Here is a 14,992-nt window from a genome sequence, read left to right as displayed (position 1 = left end):
TAGTAATATATTGGATGGGTTAAAAATGACGGCGTTAAGTTACATAACACGAGTAGCACCACACAGTAGAGGCGCTGCTGAGTATGGTCAATACTCTAAGCGATACCACAGCACACTGTTCGCTGCTTTCAGCCCAGCCTACGTCTGATCTTGGTAACACTGTCATATTACCTTACTTTCGCGCAATGATCTCATGGTGATCCGTGTGGTTTTTCAAAACGTAACACTAGCAGCTAGCACATGGTATACTTTTAACTATTCTGCAGATATTACCTAGAAAATAGCTCTCTAGACACCAACCTTGCAGGTATAATGGTGGCTACTGTGTATCTGACATGGCCTACGTCACTGGCCTGCAAAAGCTGCACTGTTGGCCGTCAGGAATGCCAAAGCAGCGGCTCAGAAAACCCATGCTGTCAGAGGTTTCTGCATCTCTGTCAACCGAGATAAAGCATCTGAAAGAAGGCCTGAGACTCAGTGCCTAAATGAATTGGTTGTTTTCATGCTCTCGCCACCTCCCGTTGAAATAGGATGGTTTCAGTATACAGAATAGATACACAAAACACAAAGATATTGTGGGTTCCATTCCAGACCATTTCAATAAAGCGAGTATTGCAATGAAGAGAGTCACACTTTTTGTTTGTTTGTTTGTTTCCTAGTACACATAAAAGTTATGTTAGACTATTCTGTAGTCTGTTAAGTGTGCAGTGGCATTATGTCTGAAATAAACAATGGACACACCTTAATTAAAAATACTTTATTGCTGAAAAACGCTAACCATTCTCTGAGTCTTCAGCCAGCCGGTGACCTTTTGCTGGTGGAGGGTCTCACCTCCATGTTGATGGCTGCTGACTGATCAGGTGGTGGTTGCTGAAGGCTGGGGAGGCCGAGGCAGTTTCTTAAAATAAGATCACAGTGAGGTTGGCCATAGTGATTGACTCTTCCTTCCATGAACAACTTCTCTGAAGCATGTGATGCTGTTTGATAGCATTTTACCCACAGTAGAACCTCTTTCAAAAGTGGAGTCAGTCCTCTCAAACCCTGCCCTGCTTTATCAACTAAGTTTGTATAATATTCTGTTAATAAATCCGTTGTCATTTTAACAATCGTCACAGCATCTTCACCAGAAGCAAACACAGAGATACGAAGTGAGCAAAGGTTGTTGGAAAATGGCACTGATAGACTTGTTTGACTCAGGGTTGCCACAAGCCTTCAATTTATTTAAAAAGAAAAAAAGTATTTGGAAAGCACAACAGAGTGAAGTGCGACAAAATAAACTACACCTGTACCGCCCATCTACAATTCATGGTACATTGTCTCTACGCTGATATCTGCCCAGACAAGGGCTCACGGAAAGCACATCAGCAGTGAATATTTCTAACTTTGCCTGTCCAGTGAAATTAAAGTCCACAGATGCAAATGTCTGCTTGCATTAGTTAGAAGCCCCGGCACTCTGAATCTCACAGAAAAGCCAACATATGCCATATAAGTTTTTGAGAAAAAAATAACTCAGAAATATATTCAGATGATGGCAATGGCCTTCCAATGCCAGGCATGTCTGCATGCTGGTAAACGTTATACAGGGGTCTCGCCTGAGGCACTGGGGACATGGGTTCTTTGCACATCTACAGGAATTTACTGTGTGGGACTGGGTGGGGGAGAATGGATGGATCACTAGTTACGGGGTCACTCTAGCCATTCAACGTTATCAACATGTCCTTATTTGTCCATTTTCTCTTAGTTTAACAGCCATTTATGCTTTGGAACTGTGTGTTGTGTTCACTTGCTTGTTTTTAGTTTAGAAATTGAAACTGAAATATAATATTTAGATAATACACTTCAGGGAGCTAAGATCAACCATATGTTATAAGCCGTTTTACCTCATTATAAATGATGTGAATCTGTACCCATCCTCCTTCAGCTAAAATTGAAACTCCTACGGCAGAAATGTTATTGAATCGTTCTATATTTTTCTATTTCAATCCCCATGGCAAAAAAAAAAAATCTCAAATGCTCAAAAAATGACTAAAATGTTATTTTTCCAACTCTGCATAGCCTGCAAGTAAAAACTATTGTAAAGTAAGATTACTAAGATAAGTTCATCATAAACAATATACATAAATATGCTGGGCCTTTATGGATGAGTGTTTAAAAACATACCATGTGCTTTCAAGAGAATATATCCGATGATCGATTTTCTTATCCACTGAATTACATGGGAAAATAGTATTTTAAAGATACATTTGCATTTTGATTTTAACCAAAGCTGGTCATAAACACCAGACATGGTTATGGCTGGTAAATCCCATACATTCGAGGACTGTCATAACAAATCACCACAAACTGGATGCATTAAACAAGAGACATCTACTTCTCACAGTTCTGGAGACGCGACGAGCAAGATCAAGGCATTGGCTGGGCTGGTTTCTTCCACAGCCTTGTTCCTTGGTCTGTAGATGGCTGACTGCTTTTCTGTTCTCACACAGTCTTTCTAATGGGTAAGTCTGTGTCCTCACCTCTTCATATAAGGACATCAGTCATCTCAGATTAGAGCCCACCCTCATGCCCTTATTTTAACTTAATTACCTCTGTAAAGACCCAGTCTTCAAAAACAGGCACGTTCTGAAGGAGTGGAAGTTAGAACTTTAACATATGAATTCAGGGGACATAATTCACCCTATAACACCTACAAATATGCTGGGGGGTGTCAAAAAATGTATACACATGGCTTGTATTCATCTTTTGTTATCGGTATATATTGAGTATTACAATTTTAATACATTCTTTTTCCTTTCTTAACATGTGTATACATATTCTTGGCACCCTCTGTACAAAGTTAAAAATGACAAAACAAGCAAGCATTATGCATCTCGCCCTCTCTTGTGATTCAGAGGACCCTTTGTACAGCTGACTCTTGAACAACCTGGGGGTTAGGAGCACCAACCCCCACAGTCAAACGTCTAAGTACCATTTTGACTCCCCTAAACCTTGATTACAATCTGCCCTCAGCATCCGTTGTGGGGTTGGTTTCAGGACCCCCGTGCAGATATTAAAATTCATAGATGCTCGAGTCCCTTATATAAAACGGTGTATTATAGAACAATGCATACGGTCAGCCGTCCACATCTGTGGGTTCCCAATCATGGGTTGGAAATATTATCTTCAATTCATAGTTGGTTGAATGCCTGGATATGAAACCTGGGGACATAGTGGTCCCTTTCTATTTATTGGAAAAAGTCCATGTATAGGTACACCCATGCAGTTTATACCCAGGTTGTTCAAGGATCAACTGTATTGCTTCTTCCAGTCCCTTAACCACGTGACTCAACCAAAGACTCCACAGCTCTGTTCCATGTTTTGCCTGTGCTTCTGCAGGTTTACTGTCCTCTGAGGTCAACGGGCCTTGTATCCCTACTAGTCTCCACTCTGGATATGTGGGGCTTGTGTTCTGGGGCAGCTTCTGCCTCCTGAGCCAACACTGATAAGGAATGACTTAATATCTCCTACACAACCTGAGGCCAGCCTCCACTAATGTGTCTGTAATGTAACAGAAAAGAGTAAGACAAGAAGAGGGAGGAAAAGTAATATAAAACTTTTACCCAGTATTGATTTCTGCAAACCAGCCTCAATGTAGATTCTCATGTTTTGTGCCTTTACAGTACAATAGTTCCTCTTTATCCGTGGGGATATGTTTCGAGACCCTCAGTGGATGCCTGAAACCACAGATATACCAAATCCTGTATATGCTGCTTTTTCCTAAACAAGGAGCCAAGACATGGAAACAACCTAAGTATCCACAGAGTGATGAATGGATAGAGAAAGTGTGAGAGGTGAGAGTATATATATATATACTGAAATATATATAATATATGATGAAATATTACTCAGTGATAAAAACGAATGTAATCATGCCATTTGCAACAACATGGATGGCCCTAGAAGGTATTATACTAAGTGAAATAAATTAGACAGAGAAAGACAATACTGTATGAGTCCACTTATATATAGAATCTGAAAAAAAGAAAGAAAGAAAGAAGCAAACGAAACAAAAACAGACTCTTAGAAACAGAGGAGAAACTGATGGTTGCCAGAGGAGAGGGGGATTCTGGAGATGAGTGACAAAGGTAAGGGGGATACAGTAAATAATATCGTGATAACTTTTCAAAGTGACAGACGGTTACTGGACTTACTGTGGTGATCACATCATAGGGCATATAAATGTCAACTCACTAGATTGTACACAGTAAAACTACTGTAATACTGTATGCCAACTATAATAAATAAATAAATAAATAAATAAATAAATAAATAAATAAATAAATAAATAAAACAAATGTATTCTTTATGGGAAAAATAAAATTTACGAATGTTTGATTTCTGGGCTGTTCTATTTAACATGTTCAGACCGGGTTGATCTCATGCAACTGAAACCTCAGAAAACAAAACTGCAGATAAGGCGGGGGACCATTGCAGTGGCTGAATCGATAAGGCACTTTAAAAATAAATGTGTGGGCTCCTAAATCCCTTAGAAATTCCTACATGATAAAAATAATGGAAACATCTTTTGTTATAATACTTATATTGGTCTATTGTCCTTATCTCCTGAAATTACTCCAAAATCATAGAGGTGAAATGGGTGTCTTCATATAATAAGTCCCTTATTAAAATAAACTCATGACTGAGTTTATGTTAATGACTTTTGGAAAGCTTCTAAGGATGGGTGCTCATCAATCATGAGAACAGAGGGTTGGAATTTTCAACCCAGTCCCCTGGCCTCCAGGGAGGGGAGAGGGGCTGAGTTGAGCTTAATCACCAATGACCAATGATTCACTCAACCCTGCCTAGTAATGAAACCTCCTTCAGAAACAAAAGGCTGGGGTTTGGATGTGGAAGCGGGGGGAAGTGGTGTGCCCAGGGATGGCATGGACATTCTGTGCCCCTTCCTGCTTACTTTGCATCTCTTCCATCTGGCTGTTCCTGAATTGTATTCTTTATAACAAACTGGTCATCCAGTTAGTCAGTATTTCCCTGAGTTCTGTGAGCCACTCTAGCAAGTGAATCAAACCTGAGGAGGGGTTGTGGGAACCTCCAGTCTACAGACAGTGGGTCAGAAGCACAGATGACAACCTGGACGTGCCATTGGCATCTCAAGTGTGTGTGTAGGGGCAGTCTTGTAGGACTGAGCCCTTCACCTGTGGGATGGGACACTACCTCAGGTAGAGTGTCAGACACTCAGGTAGGGTGTCAGAGCTGAGTTAATTTCTCAGTGGTGTTGGAGAAAACACATTAGAACAGTCATCCTAATTGTTCTGAGGCAAGATGACCAAGCATATCAGAGTTGGAAGTTGCTTCTTCCACGTAATTAGAAATTGTGCAAATGGTTTATCAATTCTCTTTCCCATATACACAGTGAATATTTTGATTTTAAATGTTTTAGTTATTTTACTTATAACATGCACTGTTGCCTCTCAAATTATCTGGACTGATTTTTGAGCACATAGAATTGTGCTTTATCTTTCAAAATCTGAGTGAAGCTATAATTTAATATGTCGGTACAGTTGTACCTGCCATTTCTAGTGAAGTGTTTCCATTAATGACAATGATATGTATACCTATGCCAAAATGTGATTTATCTCTTTTGTTTTATTTTATCAAAGTACTAAATAAGGGGAGACAGTAATTTCCTGGGAACATTAGATCTGATCATTTGAATATCATGACTCTCTCTGCTTGGAAGAAATCCCCATAAAATGTTTTCTATATGAGGTCTGATGATTAAGTTTGCGATCTTGTTGCAACGATGTTGCTAACCTTTTTTTGATATCAGAGGGATTGTTCATTATGAATTTGTACCAACTGGACAAACAGTTAACCAAGTTTACTATTTAGAAGTGCTGAAAAGGCTGTGTGAAAAAGTTAAATGAACTGAACTTTTCACCACCAATTCATGGCTCTTGCATCACAACAGTGCACCAGCTCACACAGCACCGGCTGTGAGGGTTTTTAGCCAGTAAACAAATAACTGTATTGGAACACCCTCCCTACTCACCTGATCTGGCCCCCAGTGACTTCTTTCTTTACCCGAAGACAGAGGAAATATTGAAAGGAAAACATTTTGATGACATTCAGGACATCAGGGTAATATGACAACAGCTCTGATGGCCATTTCAGAAAAAGAGTTCCAAAATTGTTTTGAAGGGTGGACTAGGCACTGTCATTGGTGCATAGCTTGCCAAGAGGAGTACTTCGAAGGTGACTGTAGTGATATTCAGCAATGAGGTATGTTGCACTTTTTCTAGCATGAGTTCACAAACTTAATTGTCACCCTCATTCATGGTTTAAAATCACAGGTTATCTTTCTACAATTTACATTTTATTTTGAATGAATTGGTCAATTCCAGCTCAAATTCTGCCTTCTTGAGAAGACCTGAACCTGACTTCTGAAGACAGTGTTCCTTCTATCATTTGATGACTATTACACTTACTAATAGCTCATTTTAGTTTAATATAAGTGATTAATGTGTTATAATCACATATTCCCTAAAGGGAAACAGGCACTTTGTCACCATGCTGGAACCCAGACTCCACTCTAAGCGCATAAAAGTTGTCCCATAAATACTTGTTCATTGCCTGATTAAATAACATAACTTTACGGAAGCTACTTTGCCTTGTAATTATGCTTTATTTATTCTGTTATAAAAATGAGTTCTAATTTCTTCATTGAGCAATGGAGAGATATCTTTAAGAAACCAACTCAGGAACAAACTGGAATAGAAAGTGATGCAGATAAGACCAAACAAACAAACAAACAAACAAATGAAACAACTGCCTTCCAGCTACACTCAGTCAATTAATGTGTCCAGAGCTGACCAAAAGATGATGGAGTTATTAAAGTTGTTTTCTGTAGAAAAGTGAGTTTAATTTTGTAAAGACCTCACAGTTCTCTTCCCATCATTGAGAAGGGATTTATGTGTTTAATCCCTGGGAAAGCTGAGGAACACTATAAAATCTGTAACTGAAGTGTGGGGGATTTATCACATCATGTTTATGCATTCATATTTAGATTTTTAAATCTGCAGTACAATAGAGGTTCCACAAAGTAATCTGCCTATAAGTAGCAAGAAATTAATTAATCTGGGGATTTCTTTAAATATTTTGTAAATTTGACTCTCATTTGAAAATCTATGGGATAAATGAATTCAATCATCCTCCTAGAAGGGTCAGGAAAATATAAACAGGATTGAACAAGAGAATGACCCTATAATCCAGATTAAAAGCACAATCTCTCCTCTAAGAAGCTTTTTACTGATACTTGACACCAAAAACACAACACAAACTGACCAAATCTTATTCTATAGTTTCTTTCCACTGACATTTTTGGAAGTTTATCAAACCAAGTTGAATTCAAGAAGTAAGCATGCAAATAAATGTAAAATTATTACTTTAATATAATTAATAATATAAACACAATTAATGTGTATAATTCATGAACCATTTCATTACATGTGAATAAGATGACAAAATACATAAAATATGTATTTCATAAGAAATGCAAGGAAAATTTAACGGAAACACAATAGCAAAAATAGAATTAATCATTTTCTTTGTTCTTGTCTGATTTGATTAACAGAAAATAAATAGCAATAAAGAAAAGCCAAATAAATAATATGGGTGATTTCTAGTTAACATATAAAAGCACAAAAAATGCTGGAAGAGAATATTTATATAGGAAACATCTGTGCAGCCTTGGGAAGAGACAGATCACATTGTGTTAAACATTAAAAGAAGAAAATTTGCAGGGAAAAAAGGAGATTTGAACCTATGAGATTTATAAACTTTTGCATTATGAAAAATAGGCCAATTAAATTAAAAGATACATTAGAAAGATATGGATAGTAGGTGTAGAGATAAAGGGTGAATGATATTAAATCTATGGAATTGTTGACAATAGTAGAGAAAATATCCTAACAGAGTTTGAGGAAAGATCATGAGGAGGTAATTGACAAAATAAATATATATAGCTAACAGACATAAGAAAGCCTGTCCAAAATTCTTAGCCTTCAAACCCTGGGGAAAGTCAGAGAGTGTCACCAGATACACCTGGGAAAAGGTCCCTTGGTCCCCTCTGACAATATCATCCCATGCCTTGATTGGCCTCTGGGTTATCAGCTAAGATTGCTGCAAGAACTGATCAGAAGATCCGTCCTGATAGAAAACATGAGACAATCTAATCTACTCAAAATTTTCTTGCAAAGCAGGCAACAACACCGTTTATTGGTTTTCTAAGTTCCCCAATTTATTTTGTAGTGAAATAATCCTCCACATTTGGTGAATCAGGATGTACGTCAGTGTATTAATGCGAATATATGTTCCTATAGTCCAGAAACTCATTTAACATGGTCGGGTGTCTCCTGAGTCCTCTGAGGCAGGACCCTGACTGGCCTTGCCCATGGGGACATCCAGCAGAACCAGGTGGGAGACTACAGAAGTTATGTCTGGACAAAGCTCCCCGCTCACTGCAAACTAGGGCGTATTTGGTCTCGTGTCTCCCATTGTTCACGTATTAAGGGCTGTCTGGTGGAAACATCACGGGACAGTATTGCCCTCCCACAGACAGGAGCCTCCAACACTCAGCTAATGCCCATGTAGTTAAAAAGAGCCACCTGAACCATGGTGGTTGTGCTTCAAAGTGTTTGCAGGCAGGGTCATGTTGCTGAGGAAATAAAGTTGATCTCAGCTACTCAAGGATCAGGCAAAGAACTGAGTTCTGTTCTCATTCAGCAGCGATTCGGCTCGTATGAAGACACACACACCATCTTATAAGTTGCAAAGTTAAAAATTATGATATCCACTTCTGTTATTGTTTATTAATTATTAGAAATTGACAATAGATTGCATATGTACTTTGTATGATGTTTTCTAAATATTTTAATATTAATGCTATCTCCAAAAAGGCAGTGGTGAGAGCATGTGTGTGTATGTGTGTGTGTACCTATATTCTGAAGTGCACACTTGACAAAATTTTGCTCAGCCTTCCAAACCTTCTCCTAGGCCCACCTATGCACTTTACTGTAAAATCCAATTTTAGCAAGAACCCTGCTAAGTCAGTTTAATAAACTCCCCACACACACACACACACACATATCTGATAACTCTTAATATCTAACTGGGTCCTCATCCTCTATCAACCCCAGGGGAGATCTGATTTCTCTGGCCTGTCTTCAGCAAAATCACGTTGGGTCAGTTTAGCCAGAATCCCCTCGTACCCCTATCTGACGCTTCCTCTGACTAAGTTTTCACCCACCAACCCTCCCGCCACTGTGCTGTAAACCCCCACTTGCCCATCGTGTACTGGCTGCTGAACCCAGCTCTGTGCTGAGGCCTCCTCTCAGGTGCAATAGTCCTGAATAAATCTGGTTTTACAGCTTTAACTACACGCCAGCTCTGTCTTTTCTTTGACATTACACAGCCACGAAAACAAGCACTTTTACCAAAATATTTCATTTTCAATGATGATGATTTATAATACAATGTTTGCAGTGTTAAATAAAGGCTTTTTTTCTAAACCAGGCCAAACCCAAGATTAGCTCAAGGGTATGTTTTACTCATTACTTGAAAGGAAAACAAAACAAAACAAAAAACAAAGCCTAAATGTGATTTTATAGGATTAGAGATTAACATTAAAATATTTGTTGTAAAATGCCTCTTTATCCTAGCATTTTGAAATACAGTCTCAGAACAATCTGGTATAAGTGACAAAAATTTCCTGTGAGTCTTCTGGATGTTAAGAACAAATGCTTATTTAATGTCATTTTACAATATAAGAAAATAAAGCCCATAATCTCAAATAAATTGAGTACACATTTCTCGTTTCCATTTTTTTCAATGTGAAATCTAAAATATATTTTTAGAAGACAGTATAGTTACTATATCATTTTATAAAGATATACATATACATATATATTTTGTTCATATATTGAATATACTATGCATATTAACTATACTATATATAAAGTATAAAACATAGGTTAGATTACTAGATCTTGATTTAAGAAAATAATTTGTAAAGTTCATCCATTGACTTTATATACATTATTGTACATTCTATCCACTTATGAATACAAAACAACTCATTAATTATTAGCCTACAATTTTGCTGAGTGTCACTGAAAACAAAATGTTTCAAGAACTCTTCTTAGAAATTTTATAGATTTGATCTGATTAAAAAATGAATGATGTCTATTTTTATTAAATACTCCAAGTGAATGATTTGATTGTGGTTTTAGACATGACATCTTCCTATGTAAATTGAAATTAAAAATAACTTTAGAGGACTCTCTTGGAAAATTGGAAGTCTATGAGTTATACTTGAAAACTCAAGCAACAGACAAGGAGATCAAAAAGTGGATTTTGTGGAATACTTCAGCAAATCCAAGGCCATTCTCACTGGACATTCTACATATCATGTTTTTAGAATAAAATACTCACTGCATCATCACTGTTTAAACCACATTAAAATATGTTAATCTATGAGTTTAAGTTAAGGTAAGCTTGCTCAAGAAGGAAAAATAAACCCCAAACAACGGTTATGGTTACTCATATTTTTAAGTCCCTAAGCTACGTCACAGCCATTATATTTTGAGAACTCTAATTAGAAATATTTGGGTATTTTAATTTTAGTAGAAACGAAAAGAATAGCAAAGTATTAAGTTGACCTCAGTTTTTAAAATTTTACTTAACTTGAGGGTTTATGTTTTTTCTATTTGTTTTGTTCTATTGTTAAAAAGTATCAATGGAATATTAAGTGTCCTGAAGAGATGATTACCTTTAATTTCTTAATCTATTCTATTCTTTTTATACTAAGATGTTTTACTCACAAGTTTCTTTGCACGGGTTTTCTTTCCTAATTCAGATGAATATTTTACCAATTTATAACTGACATGTTGGATATGATTAACTCACTGCCCAGTTATAATACAACTTTTTCTCTCCGCGTCATCTTAAATAACACTCCAGTGGGGGGTATTCTTTCCCTGACTCTGAAAATGTTCTGGGAGATCCCATTACATTTTGGCTGATTTTGCTAATAGGCAATCTCATGGTCACTATCACCTCATGTAAGTGTTTCGATTCATTACAAAAAGTATCCACTGTCATGTGATTCACAAGACTTGAAGCCTGTCATATGATTAAATGTCACCCTCAGTGGCACAGCAGGGGGAGGAGGCCAGGCCCCCTGCTCTCTAGTTTCCTCAACACCCTCTCCGTAGCTGCTGTCTCCTGCCGCTCCAGGGTCAAAGCTTGCAGAGGGAGCCAAAGTGGGGCATCACAGCTCTCATCAGAGTGAAGGTCAGATGGCTCCAATTTTCACAAAGACAGAGTAGCTCCATTTCTCCCAGGTCCTCACTTTTACAACTAAGAATATCCGGATATAGAGCAGAACAAACAAGTGCAGGAGGACTCTGAAAAGTGGAAGGGAGGAGGAATGCCCAGGGATCCACGTAATAAGGAATGACATCCTGACGGGTCCTCCAGGTTTCTTTTTGCCGCCTGTATTCTAGACAAAACACTCTGGAAGCCTGGAACCTGGAACCGCCAACCGGCACACACAAAAATAGTTTTAAAAAAGCCTATTGTCCCTAGCCATAGGACCAGGACAAGAGTGAACCAACAGAATAAAAACTTTTCAGCGACAGCTACCCTATTCTTTTCAAATAGCAACTGAAAAACGACAGTGCCCTCCAATTTGCCCAACGCTCCACTATTGCAGTAAGTGTGAGTGCAGAGCTGGTCTTTCATCGCACCACTGCAGTCCACAGAAGTGGCAGTGCGCCAGTTCCCTTGCACAGTAGTGGCAACAGGCCAGGTTGGAAGCTGCCTTCCTCCTTCGATATATGGCATTATGAGGCAGTGGCTCTGGTCCCTTGCCACGGCAGTGCCAACAGGGCAGGGTGGGGAGCTGATTTCCCATCTCCTTCTTAGTAAGAGCAGGAAGCCAGACAGTCACTCTGTTGAGGTAGTGCTGGCAGAGTCCAACACCAGCTGAGTTTCCACCCCTATCTGGCATCAACAAACTTGAACATGCCTTTCAGCCACTGACTTTGCCTTCACCCATGGGGGTAGAGTGGCACAGAAGGGAGCTGAACTTCCAGCCCAATTTCATATATATATATTATAATACATATTATATATAATAATATATTATATATTATATTAAATATGTATAATATATATTTCATATATATATAAAATGAAAACAAAAACTATATAAAAATAGAAGAGATCAATGGTTGGCAGGAGTTAGGAAAGTGGAGGTCTGAATATGTAGGGGTGCCATGAAAAACTCTTTGGTGTGTGGCGTCCTCTCAAGGGTGTTGATTACACAAACCCAAGCATTTGTAACACCTCATACAACTGCATGCCAAAAATGTGAAATTTTTATATGCAAAATAGAAGTTTTTAAGAACATTAAAAAAGACGTAATGCGAACAAACAAGTGGAAAAGCAGTACCAAACAAGACAAGCATACCATAAATCTCAGGTAATTGTGCGGAGTTCTGTCTTATGGGACAGTGTGCAGGGAATACACACTGCAATCAAAGCAAGCGTTATTTTACATGCTAGAACTCTGCGACAGAAGTAAAGGTCAAATCTGCTGTCATCTATCATGGAACGTTTTCTACCTTTTTATATATCATCATTTATCAAATAATCTAATTAAGTTACTTAGCATATAATTATGTGAAGCATATCTAAAGTCATGCAATTATGTGTACATGAGAAATGATTTTTTATGTATCAACAAAGGATTAGAAAATATAAATGACAAATCACATGTTCTGGAACAACCAGCTCCCTTTATGACTACCATAAATATTATTCTGTTAAACTAAATTAAAACTTGGAAGAAATAAATTTTACGTCCTTGAAATTAACCCAAACGATGATAAACCACTTAGCAGAGATGTTCTGTAACTACAGTCTTTCTCTAAGCCAATGTGAGAGAGACTCTGGATCACCTTTCCCATATGCTTTCCAAGGCAGAAGCGATAGAATGTCCCTGTGAGCGAAGGGCCATCTGTGGTCCCCTCCAGCCCCGAGACCACTAAGTACAATCAGGGCCAAACTGGAACATACCCATGAGGGACCTGCTGGCTGCTGGCTATCTGCCGCAGAACACACTTAAACATTTCTCTCCAACAACAATAGCTCTCCTCACAGTAAAAATATTCTGTAGTAATTAGTCAAAACTTTGCCCAAGAAAGAAGCCACTTGATAAACTATTCATCTTCTCACACATGTTGGGAATTTGTTACTAAAACAAAAAAGTAGTTTTTTATGGCTTGAATTTAGCATGTCTTTTAAATCGAGATAAAACCCTCACCTATGTTTAAAATAACTTTTGTCTGATATACTAACATCGAAGAACTATAGGTCTGTTATCATAAATTCAGAATATACCTAGAAGGAAAGTAATACTTTTAATCCCTTGAACACAGAGCCAACATCTCTCAATATGTCTGTGGACTGAGTGTCCTAGAACTCTGTAACTTGCTATAGTCATTCAAAAATGTACTGTGATTGTCCCTGAGGATCTATTCTTAGGGGATGTAGTAAAAATGTCCACAAAGGTGTAGCCCATGACTAACATTGCAAATTTTACAGCTAATGTGCTACTTCTATTAATTAGCTTCACACATTCATTACATTATTTAAACTCTCTAGGCCTCATTTTCTGTGAAGTGGGAATAATAAATATACTTAAACTCTCCAGAGCCCTTTTGAATAACACAAATCTTGGGTTTCTTGGTACATAATGATAATCACCAAATCATGGTGGATGTGTGTTATCTGGGAACAAAAATCTCACCATCAGCTTACAATAAAAGCCAGACTCAGTCCACCTGCTTTTACACTGTATGGATAGGTACATTTTATTGCCAAGAGGACATAAAACAATTTCTATGACTTGATGTATGCAGCATTCTGTCTTTTCATGTCCTGCCATCACAATCTCCCATGAAAGGTAATTCAAATACCATGTAACAATATTGTAGGTTGTGCCTTTTAGATCACCATCAATGAAGCAGAAATCCCGATAGGTGTCTACATAGGTGCCTGCGATGGTTAATTTCATGCATCAAGACAAGGAAAGCTGTCACTGTGACAGCCACACCCTGGACATAGCCTTTTCATCACATGCCCACCCTGAAGGAGAGACGCATGGTTTATAAAGGGCATTGAGTCTTACAGTGTGGCTTTTTACATCCCAGTGTCCTTATAGAGCATTTAAAGGTAGTTTACAGTAAACAAAGTAACAATAGCAAAATCTTTATAAGGTTATTAAGAGTTAGCAGGTAAAACAGATCAGGAATGGGCAGACAGGAAGCACTTAGTCACCACTAGCACTGATTGAATTTCTCTGATATGTCATCAGTCATTTAACCAACCAACTCTCTATAGAAGACAATATTCTTGTCAAAACAAGAAAGATGATAAACCTATAGATGCATGGTCTCCATCCCTCTTGAAGATTCAGGCTTTTAAAAAGATAATGGATCTATATAATCATAAAGGGACTGCTTCTTGTCTTAAGAAAAAAACAGTCATTCCATAGAATGGCACTTCAACCACAAAGTATAGGATCAGGCAGCATTGACTTCTTTTATACATTCATTTGTACTGTTGCTATTTTATATAATTACTCATTTTCTTAGACAGACTTACTCTCACAATATATACAGAGGGTGCCAAAAAACATATACACATTTTAAGAAAGGAAAAAAACTGTATTAAAATTGTCATACTCAATATACACCAATAACAAAGGATGAACACAAGTCATGGCTATATATTTGCTTGGCACCCCCGGTATATTGCCTGTGTGTGCACCAAATGGTCAGTGCCCTGAATATAGGTAGTTACATTGTTGATGGTCTGCCCAAATCTCTTTGGGTTCCTTCTGACCATTCTGGGAGCTCTTCCTCCAGCT

Source organism: Rhinolophus sinicus, chromosome 4, assembly GCF_057876585.1.
Source record: "Rhinolophus sinicus isolate RSI-liver-muscle chromosome 4, RSI-T2T, whole genome shotgun sequence".
Classification (NCBI taxonomy): Eukaryota; Metazoa; Chordata; class Mammalia; order Chiroptera; family Rhinolophidae; genus Rhinolophus; species Rhinolophus sinicus.
The sequence above is the reverse complement of the archived record's forward strand: the minus strand, read 5'-3'. Positions refer to the sequence as shown.